The sequence below is a fragment of the Rutidosis leptorrhynchoides genome, chromosome 11, assembly GCF_046630445.1.
Source record: "Rutidosis leptorrhynchoides isolate AG116_Rl617_1_P2 chromosome 11, CSIRO_AGI_Rlap_v1, whole genome shotgun sequence".
NCBI lineage: Eukaryota > Viridiplantae > Streptophyta > Magnoliopsida > Asterales > Asteraceae > Rutidosis > Rutidosis leptorrhynchoides.
In genome coordinates, this window is record NC_092343.1 from 62359771 (window position 1) to 62371491 (window position 11721).

Below are 11721 nucleotides of genomic sequence, written 5' to 3' on the forward strand. Positions count from 1 at the left end.
ATTTGAAATTCTTGATTTTTGAAATGTATTGTCACGCAAGGAGCATTGAACCATCAGTTCGGATATTTTGCCATTTGGTACGTATAGCACGCCATGAAAATGGTTGGTTCACTTTCAATAAAGTTTATGGATTTCTGAAATCTGCACTTGATCATCCTGGTGACAACTGGTATGCTTCATTTATCTTTATTAATGAAGATGCAATTGATAAACAATACCACATGGTCGTGGGTTCGAGTGCCACGGATGGCGCCATTGTTAACACCTATTTCCTTATGAGGTAAGGCTTAGTGTGCCAACAAGATACTAGAAGTAATCTAGCTTTAGGAGGGCGGAGTGTTGCCGATTGACTTTTACCCTCGGGAAATAATCCCTGCAGACCCGGCTCACAAGTGTAGAAACTTGTGGGGTGGCTTAATCAATCTGTCATCCGTAGAGCATAAAAGTGCTAGCCGAATGACTTCTAGTGAGAGAAAGTAGAGAGAGAGAGAAGTGAAGTCTCAGCTCTCAAAGTTATCAGAATATCTGAACTGTGTAAAATGACGACCCAAGGGGTCTATTTATAGTGTCAGATCCACCAGATTGCTTGGGGACACGTGTCAGATGATGATACGTTCTGTTACTTGTGATCCGAAATTTACGCTGAAGGTGGCGTTCTCCGGCCAGGGCTTACGCGCTAGGCGGCCTTCAGGGCTTACGCATGACGGAGCAGCCTGTACAATGGAGAACGCTGGACGGTTAACTCCACAAAACTGTTGTTTCCAGCCTTCCTGATGCTACTTTTATGCAACCATTATGCCTTTTATGCATGTATACGATAGGATACACCATTAGCGCGCGTGCTGAAAATCTCATTAAGTATGGCATAAATGTCATTAAGTATGAGCTGACAAGGTTGAGCCCTCAACCGCGTGGTCAACTGCGCGGTTGAGCTCACTCATACGGTTGAGCTCAAATGAATGGTTGTGCTCAAACGCGCGGTCAAATTCACGATTGAGCTCTAACACGTGGTCACTCGTGCGGTTAAGCTGTCAAATGCGTGGGAGCTAAAGAACAGCACAAGTTCGCTGTTTTTGGGTATTTTGCACCCAAAACTCAATTTCTGCTTGTTTTGGTCAATCTGATGCATCAAGTACATCATATATATATATGATATATATGCTATTACAATCATCAAAATACCAAAACAAACATTAAATCTCAAGAATCAAACATGAATCCAACTTATTTATAAAAGCTTCAACAACCCATTTAATTCAATCCAAAATCAGAGATAAATACATTGTTTTCATGCTTGAAATCACTACAATCTATTTCACGAAATCACCAAACTTGAATTCACACTTTTAATTTATGGATTGAAAGAGTAAAAGGGGTGTTTTAGGGTTAATGGTTTTCAAAACTTTCCTTAAATGGAAACTAATACATATACGGTGTATATAACTTCAATTGACGTTTCTTCAGAGGAAGGAAACCCCTTTTCCATTACACACGGGTAATTACCAGTTATTTGAAACACAATGTACCTCATTAGGCGGTCCTAACGAGGTCGAATTCACATAAACAAATATGTTCGGTGACCCTTGTCACAAAATGCACTTTACCTCATACACAAATAATTATAAAACACATAATTATTAAAATCACTATAATAAGCACATAAGGGTAAATGGGTCATTACCACTAGGCCCAAGTTGAGGTTGTTACAAATCTACCCCCTTAAGAAGATTTCATCCTCAGAATCTGGTCGTGGTCAAACAAATGAGGAAATCTGGCTTTCATTAACTCCTCGGTTTCCCATACCAAGTTTGCACCCAAGCTATGCTTCCATTCCAAAAGCAGCATTGGAATCTATTTCTTACTTAACTTGGTCACTTTTATGTCTAAGATCTTAACAGGTTCCTCTACTAATTTCTTACTTGAATCTACTTTAAGATCTTGAAGTGGTAGAATCTGACTTTCATCATCCACTTTGCACTTGCGGAGATAACACACGTTAAACGTATTATGAATACCCGCCAGTTCTTTTGGAAGATCTAAGACCGCTGTCTGATCATTTAACACTTTTTTGATATTGAACGGACCAATATATCTTGGTGCTAACTTTCCTCTTTTACCAAAACGATTTACACATTTCCACGGTGACACTTTCAAATACATACGCTCACCTACAGCAAACGTCGCTGGTCATAGACGAGGATCTACGTACATCTTTTATCTATCTCTGGCAGCTTTTAACTTTTCACGTGCTATTGCCTCCTTTTCTGCAGTTTGTTGCACAATCTCAGGACCTGCAAACTGTTTTTCACCAGCTTCTAACCAACATGATGGAGTTCTACACCGTCTACCATATAACATTTCATAGGGCGGCATGCCGATACTTGAATGGTAGGAGTTATTATAGGCAAACTCGTCTATCGGTATATGAGTATCCCACGATCCACTGATAATGCTAAAAACGAACATATATTTCATAGCATTATTCCTCAAGAAAGACAAGCTTTTAGTTGAAATTGTTCTATTTACAAGTGATATTCATTTAAATAATAAAAGGTGAAGACAAAAGACAGATTCGACGAATTGAAGACGCAAACGACCAAAAAGCTCAAAAGTACAAAAGACAATCAAAGAGGTTCTAATTATTGATAAGAAACGTCTCGAAATTACAAGAGTACAAGATTCAAAACGCAAAGTACAAGATATTAAATTGTACGCAAGGACGTTCGAAAATCCGGAACCGGGACATGAGTCATCTCTCAACGCTCGACGCAACGGACTAAAAATTACAAGTCAACTATGCACATAAATATAATATAATATTTAAATAATTCTTATAATTATTTATATATTATAATAAATAATAAAAACCGTCGGCAAGAAAGACTCCAAATTGATCTGAGCTGTAATTTCAAACTCCGCGACTCGCAAAGTTTGAAGGCCAAAAAGGCCGCGAGTCGCGGAGCCCCAATTTAAGAAAATCCCTATAAAGCTCGCGCATTCTGATCGTAATCATCATCTTTTTCTTCTTCTCTTATAATACTACGTAAAAATTTATATTTATATTTTAATTTTAATTTTAATTTTAATTTTAATTATAATTCTAATAATAAGGGTATGTTAGCAAATGTTGTAAGGGTGTAAGTCGAAATTCTGTCCGTGTAACGCTACGCTATTTTTAATCATTGTAAGTTATGTTCAACCTTTTTATATTAATGTCTCGTAGCTAAGTTATTATTATGCTTATTTAAAACGAAGAAATCATGATGTTGGGCTAATTACTAAAATTGGGTAATTGGGCTTTGTACCATAATTGGGGTTTGGACAAAAGAACGACACTTGTGGAAATTAGACTATGAGCTATTAATGGGCTTTATATTTGTTTAACTAAATGATAGTTTGTTAATGTTAATATAAAAATTTACAATTGGGCGTCCCTATAAATTACCATATACACTCAATCGGACACGATGGGCGGGGTATTTATATGTACGAATAATCGTTCATTTAACCGGACACGGGAATGGATTAATAGCCACTAGAATAATTAAAACAGGAGTGAAATTATGTACAAGGACACTTGGTATAATTGATAACAAAATATTAAAACCTTGGGTTACACTCAGTCGACATCCTGGTGTAATTATTAAACAAAGTATTAAAATCTTGTTACAGTTTAAGTCCCCAATTAGTTGGAATATTTAACTTCGGGTATAAGAATAATTTGATGAGGACACTCGCACTTTATATTTATGACTGATGGACTGTTATGGACAAAAACCAAACGGACATATTAAATAATTCAGGACAAAGGACAATTAACCCATGGGCAGTCAAACATCATGATTACGGAAGTTTAAATAAGCATAATTCTTTTATTTCATATTTAATTTCCTTTATTTTATATTTAATTGCACTTCTAATTATCACATTTTTATTTATTGTTATTGTATTTAATTGCACTTTTAATTATCGTACTTTTTAATTATCGCAAGTTTATTTTATCGCACTTTTATTATTCGCAATTTCATTATCGTTATTTACTTTACGCTTTAATTTAAGTCTTAATATTTTACATTTGGTTTTAACTGCGACTAAAGTTTTAAAATCGACAAACCGGTCATTAAACGGTAAAAACCCCCCTTTATAATAATAATATTACTTATATATATATATTTGTATTTTTATAAAAGTAAACTAATATAGCGTTAAGCTTTGTTTAAAGATTTTCCCTGTGGAGCGAACCGGACTTACTAAAAACTACACTACTGTACGATTAGGTACACTGCCTATAAGTGTTGTAGCAAGGTTTAAGTATATCCATTCTCTAAATAAATAAATATCTTGTGTAAAATTGTATCGTATTTAATAGTATTTCCTGCAAAAATTTAATAGTATTTTATACCCCTTAGCTTTGACATCAAGTATTTTTGGCGCCGCTGCCGAGGAACTTCTTAAACGCCGGAAGCGCAACGCTAATAATAAAAAAATATAAATAAATAAAAAAAATTTAGTTTACTTTTATTAAAATTCGTTTTTATAAAAATACGTTTTAAAAATTCGAAAATATAAAAAGAAAAAGAAAAATATAAATAATTTTAGGAGTTTGATAAATATTTAAGTTTTATAAAGTTTCTTTATTTTTATATAAGTTTTATTTAAGTATTTTGTTTTTATTTAAAAACATATAAAAAAAATATATATAAATCTAGTTTTAAGATTTTTATTTATAAAATTATAAAGTAATTCTATTTTTATTTAAGTTTTAAATATAAGTTTTTATTATACACATATTTTTCTTTATATAAACAGAAAATATTAAAAACAGAAAATAAAAAAAAAATTTAAAAAAAAGAAAAAACGCATAAAATTTCAAACTGTTCCAGAGTTGAAAACTGGAACCCCGCGACTCGCGGGGTTTGCAGCTTTGAGAACCGCGACTCGCGGAGATTCTCTGACACCGACAGAAACCCTAAACTGCATTTATTACGGATTATTATTAATTATAATTATTATTAACCCTAATTATTATTATTATTATAATTAGTTTTATTTTAATTTAAGTTTTATTTAATTTATATTTTAGTTAAATTAGTTTAATTAAATTGTAAAATTAGTAGTTTTAATAAATAAATAATATAAAAATAATATTTTTATAAAAATTGTACTTTTTACAACTTTTTGTATATTTTTATATTTTGTCCCTTTTTAATCGTTTTAACGTAATATTTTTATTTTTAGCTCATATTTAGTTTTAAACTTAGTTTTTGCCATAGTTATTTTTACTTCTAGATTTTTAGGCTTTGCCGTAGAATTCCTTAAGTGCTTTTTCTTTAGACTAAGATTTAGGTACTTTAGAATTTTGCGACGCCTTTTTAAGTTTTAGTTTCTTTTTAAGTTATTTCCATTTGGGATATAGTTTTTCCTATAAGCTTTAATATTTTTAGACACCTTTTACTATGTACCAATTATCATTCCAATTAGTAATCTCAATTTGCGATTATAATTTTAAGCTAGTTGTAGTAATAAGGTTAGGTTAGTCAAGTATTTTTAAGTTTTTATAAGTTTCTTTTATTTTTCCGTCACCTTTTATTTTTCAACCATTTTTCTTTTTCGACCTTTTTCGACGAACTCTTTTTCTTTCTTATTTCTCGCTATTCTAGTTTTAGGACATAGATTTTTATTCTACTTCTTATCTTAATTTCTTAAAATTATGAAAATTTATTTTAAGTGGTTAAATTGATAGACATAAAAATTTTCTGGTTCGTAGTAATAGTTGGATTTCTACGTGGACCGGGTTATTGGAGCCAAACAGTCCTCAATTATATTGAGACCAAACGAATCCTGCCCCTCTGCTGCATCTTTTGGCTATTCGAAACGTGGGCAAAATCAGAAAAGTCTATTGATTGGATAACTTATTATAATTTTTCTTTCCTTTTAAAAACTAATAGGATATTCAGTGAATGCACCGAGCAAGACGTTCACCACCTTTTGTACGTTCACCACCTGTAACTAGATCAAGAAATTTAGCAAATATTACTGCCGTTGATTTTTCTTTAGAATCGTCATCCAGTCAACCAAGTACTTCAGTTCAAATTTCCGATAATCCATTTTTTGAACCCGACCTCACAATTGAGAATCCGGAGAATATTCAGGAACGGTTCGTAGATCCTGAACCATTAAACTTTCCTCCGGAACCACCAATCATTCAAACAGAGATTGTTGAGGAACGAACCATTAAATCAGAATCCTCTAGTGATTCCGATTCAACAAATTCAATTATGGAGAATCTGGAACCTTTAAGTATGGAAGATCGAATGAGAGCTAAACGCACTGGCCAAGGTCACGCAATTACTCATCCAGACATTAATGCGCCAGATTATGAAATCAAAGGACAAATTCTACACATGGTGACTAATCAATGCCAATTTAGTGGTGCGCCGAAGGAAGATCCAAATGAACATTTACGTACCTTTAATAGGATCTGCACACTATTTAAAATCCGAGAAGTGGAGGATGAACAGATATATCTCATGTTATTTCCCTGGACTTTAAAGGGAGAAGCCAAAGATTGGTTGGAATCGTTACCTGAAGGAGCGATTGATACATGGGATGTTTTAGTTGACAAATTTCTTAAACAATTCTTTCCTGCATCTAAAGCCGTAAGACTTCAAGCAGAAATTGTTACGTTCACACAAAAGCCGAATGAAACTCTATATGAGGCGTGGACAAGATATGGAAAGTTATTAAGAGGATGTCCGCAACATGGTTTAGACACCTGTCAAATAGTACAAATATTCTACCAAGGATGCGACATCACTACAAGGAAAGACATAGATATAGCAGCTGGTGGTTCTATTATGAAGAAAACCGAAACTGATGCTTACAAAATAATTGATAACACTGCTTCCCACTCACATGAGTGGCACCAAGAAAAAGACATCGTTAGATCATCTAAAGCAGCTAGAGCCGATTCTAGCCATGACTTAGATTCCATTTCCGCAAAGATAGATGCTGTGGAGAGACGAATGGAAAAGATGACTAAAGATATTCACTCAATACGAATTAGTTGTGAGCAGTGTGGAGGACCACATTTGACAAAAGATTATCTCAGTATTGAATTAACAATGGAACAAAGAGAGAATATTTCATACATAAACCAAAGGCCTGGAAATAATTATCAGAATAATTATCAACCGCCAAGACCGATTTACAATCAAAACCAGAATTATAACCGAAATATTCCATAAAACATCCAACAAGGTCCTAGCAATCAACAAGTATCCAATAATAATTACAATCAGCAAAGACCGAATTTTCAAAACAAACCACCACAACAAACCGATGATAAAAAGCCGAATTTAGAAGATATGATGACGAAGCTAGTTGAAACTCAAACGCAGTTTTTCACATCTCAAAAACAAACTAATGAACAAAATGCTCAAGCATTTAGAAATCAACAAGCTTCTATTCAAAATCTGGAACAAGAAGTAAGTAACCTAGCAAGGTTAATAGGTGAAAGAAAACCGGGAAGTCTACCTAGTGATACAAATGCTAACCCCCGGAATGAAACAGCTAAAGCCATTACCACAAGAAGTGGTACAACACTTAAACCACCTGAAATACCTGTAACTTCTAATGAAACTATTCCTACTCCACAAGAACCACAACCTGATCAAGATAAGGAAAAAGAACCGGTAGTTAAAAAGGTTAATGAAGATAACACAGCTAAGGATAAACCTTATGTTAAACCATATCAACCACCACTTCCTTATCCGAGTAAAATGAAGAAAGAGATACTTGAAGCGGAGCAATCCAAATTCTTGGACATGTTTAAACAGATAAATGTAAATCTTCCTTTCATTGATGTAATTTCAGGAATGCCTAGATATGCTAAATTCTTGAAAGATCTAATCTCAAATAGAAAGAAAATGGAAGAACTCTCGGCTGTTACTATGAATGCTAATTGTTCAGCAGTGCTGTTGAATAAGATACCAGAAAAACTATCTGATCCAGGAAGTTTCACAATTCCATGTTTTCTGGGTAGTCTTAGTTCAATAGAAGCATTGGCAGACTTAGGTGCTAGTATAAATCTAATGCCGTATTCACTATACGCTAAACTAGACCTTGGAGAATTGAAACCAACCAGAATAAGCATACAACTAGCCGATAGATCAATAAAATATCCTAGAGGGATAATGGAGAACATGCTAGTTAAAGTTGGTACTTTAGTATTTCCAGTAGATTTTGTTGTTCTGGACATGGAAGAAGATTCTCAAGTTCCTCTCATATTAGGAAGACCATTCTTAAACACGGCTAAAGCAATGATAGACGTGTTCGGTAAGAAATTGACCCTAAGTATAGAGGATGAGAGTGTTACCTTTTCAGTTGATAGAGCAATGCAATAACCGCAATCTGCAGATGATACATGTTATTATATTCAAACTATAGATGCACATGCAGAATTATTAGAAGAATTTCCAGAATTACAAGGAACAGGAGAATGTTCTTTAGGAGAAGGTAATGAACCAATTGATGAAGCTGAAATGTTAGCTACACTTATAGCTAATGGATATGAACCAACAACAGAAGAAATTCAAATGCTAAAAGAAGAAGACAGATATCGATACAAATCATCGATAGAAGAACCTCCGAAATTAGAGTTAAAGCCACTTCCAAACCATTTGGAATACGCTTATTTACATGGTGAATCTGAATTACCTGTAATAATATCGTCTTCTCTTACTGAAAATGAGAAATCACAACTCATTTCTGTGTTGAAAGCTCATAAACCAGCCATTGCATGCAAGATTCATGATATTAAAGGAATAAGTCCTTCGTATTGCACACATAAAATCCTTATGGAAGAAGGTCATAAACGTATGTGCAACGCCAACGAAGACTAAATCCTAATATGCAAGATGTAGTTAAGAAAGAGATTATTAAACGGCTAGATGCAGGTTTAATTTATCCAATTTCTGATAGTCCATGGGTAAGCCCAGTCCAATGCGTGCCTAAGAAGGGTGGCATGTGATAATGCTAAAAACAAACATATATTTCATAGCATTATTCCTCAAGAAAGACAAGCTTTTAGTTGCAATTGTTCTATTTACAAGTGATATTCGTTTAAATAATAAAAGGTGAAGACAAAAGACAGATTCGACGAATTAAAGACGCAAACGACCAAAAAGCTCAAAAGAACAAAAGACAATCAAAGAGGTTCCAATTATTGATAAGAAACGTCTCGAAATTACAAGAGTACAAGATTCAAAACGCAAAGTACAAAATATAAAATTGTACGCGAGGACGTTCGAAAATCCGGAACCGGGACTAGAGTCAACTCTCAACGCTCGACGCAACGGACTAAAAATTACAAGTTAACTATGTATATAAATATAATATAATATATAATTAATTATATTAATTATATATATATTATATTTATAAATAAAAACCGTCGGCAGAGAAAGACTCCAAGGACTGAGCTGTAAATTCATTCTCCGTGACTCGCGGAGTTTGAAGAGGATTTCACCGCGAGTCGCTGATAGTGTTCCAAATGAACATATATTTAGTAGCAATATCGTTCCAATATGTAAAGTTTTTAAATGTAATTTCCTTATTTTTAGTTGTAATAGTTAAATAAATAAGTGCGAAGACGAAAGACGCAAATCGCTCGAAAATGAAGATTTAAAGACAAAAACGAAGATTTGAAAGACCAAAACGTCCAAAAAGCTCAAAAGTACAAGATACAATCAAAAAGGTTCAAATTATTGATGAAGAACGTCTAAAAATGACAAGAGTACAAGTTACAAAACGCAAAGTACAAGATATTAAATTATACGAAAGGACGTTCGAAAATCCGGAACCAGGACATGAACCAACTCTCAACGCTCGACGCAACGGTGTAAAAATTACGAGTCAACTATGCACAAGAATAAAATATAATATTTAAATAATTCATAATAAGAATAATATTAAATAATAAAAAGTTGTTAATTGAGCATAGTTCAGGGGTCGTAAATGAAAATTCAATTTCTAATTTTGCCTATAAAAGGCTATATTACGTTCGATGAAATGGGAGGAAGAATTTTTTTGTTCGATCTTTTTTTTCTTCGATCAATTATCAATATCAATTATCAATATCTATATTCTATATCTCTATCATAATGTTAATGTAATAAGATATAACAATAATCTTAATTTTAAGTTTAAATTATGATAATAATAAGATTTATGATAGAGATCATTTGAGTGTGTAAGTCGAAATTCTGTCCGTGTAACGCTACGCTATTTTTAATCATTGTAAGTTATGTTCAACCTTTTTACATTAATGTCTCGTAGCTAAGTTATTATTATGCTTATTTAAAACGAAGTAATCATGATGTTGGGCTAATTACTAAAATTGGGTAATTGGGCTTTGTACCATAATTAAGGTTTGGGCAAAAGACCGACACTTGTGGAAATTGGACTATTGACTATTAATAGATGGGGGGTATTGTCTAATTGAGTGACAACTCATTGGAGTCTGTCGAACCTATCTTCAAATTAATTAACCTAATAATTAATAATGATTATGGTTGTCCTATTTAGTGACGTTCATATGGAATCTGTTATAATCATTTAATTAATCAATTGGGTTGGGTAATTGATTATTCATTCTGATCAAGTGGATGAATTAATATTCATATATTCATAAACTAATTAAAACAGGGGTGGATTACATACAGTGATAACTGGTGTAATTGTTGACAGAAGTGATAACTGCGTCATAGTTTAAATCCTTAATCAGTTGGAATATTTGACTTCGGGTATAAGGGTAATTTGACGAGGATACTCGCACTTTATATTTATGACCGATGGACTATTATGGACAAAAACCAGATAAACGTATCAAATAAACCAGGACAAAGGACAATTAACCCATGGTAATAAATTAAAATCAACACGTCAAACATCATGATTACGGAAGTTTAAATAAGCATAATTCTTTTATTATATTTCTCATCGTAATTTTATTTTCTGTCATTTTATTTATCGCAATTTATTTTACGCACTTTAATTTTTGTCATTTATTTTTACGCTTAAAATCGACAAACCGGTCATTAAACGGTAAAACCCCCATTTTATAATAATACTACTACTTATTTATATATATATTTTTACAAATAAACTTAATAATATAGCGTTAACTTCACCAGCTCCCTGTGGAACGAACCGGACTTACTAAAAACTACACTACTCTACGATTAGGTACACTGCCTATAGTGTTGTAGCAAGGTTTAGGTATATCCCATCCGTAAATTAATAAAACTTGTGTCATATTTTGTAGTATTTTGTATTAAAAATAATACTATTTCGTACCCTCACGCTACATCATCAAGTTTTTGGCGCCGCTGCCGGGGAGCGCTAAAACGCTATATTTTTAATTATAATAATATTGAAATAAAATATAATAATATAATAATATTGAAATAGAATATAATAATATAATAATATTTAAGAATCAATTATACGTAAATTTTTAAAAAAAAAGTCGTATTTATTAAATACTTCAGGGGTATATTATGTAACTTATAATTAATAATTGCTATCATGTCGTTTTCTTGTGAATAGTAAATTAATTAATTTATTTTCATTTACTATTCATGAATAGTAAATGAATTAAAAAAAAAAGTTTTGAAAAAAAAAATTTATAATTATAAAAAAAAAATTATTAATTTGTAA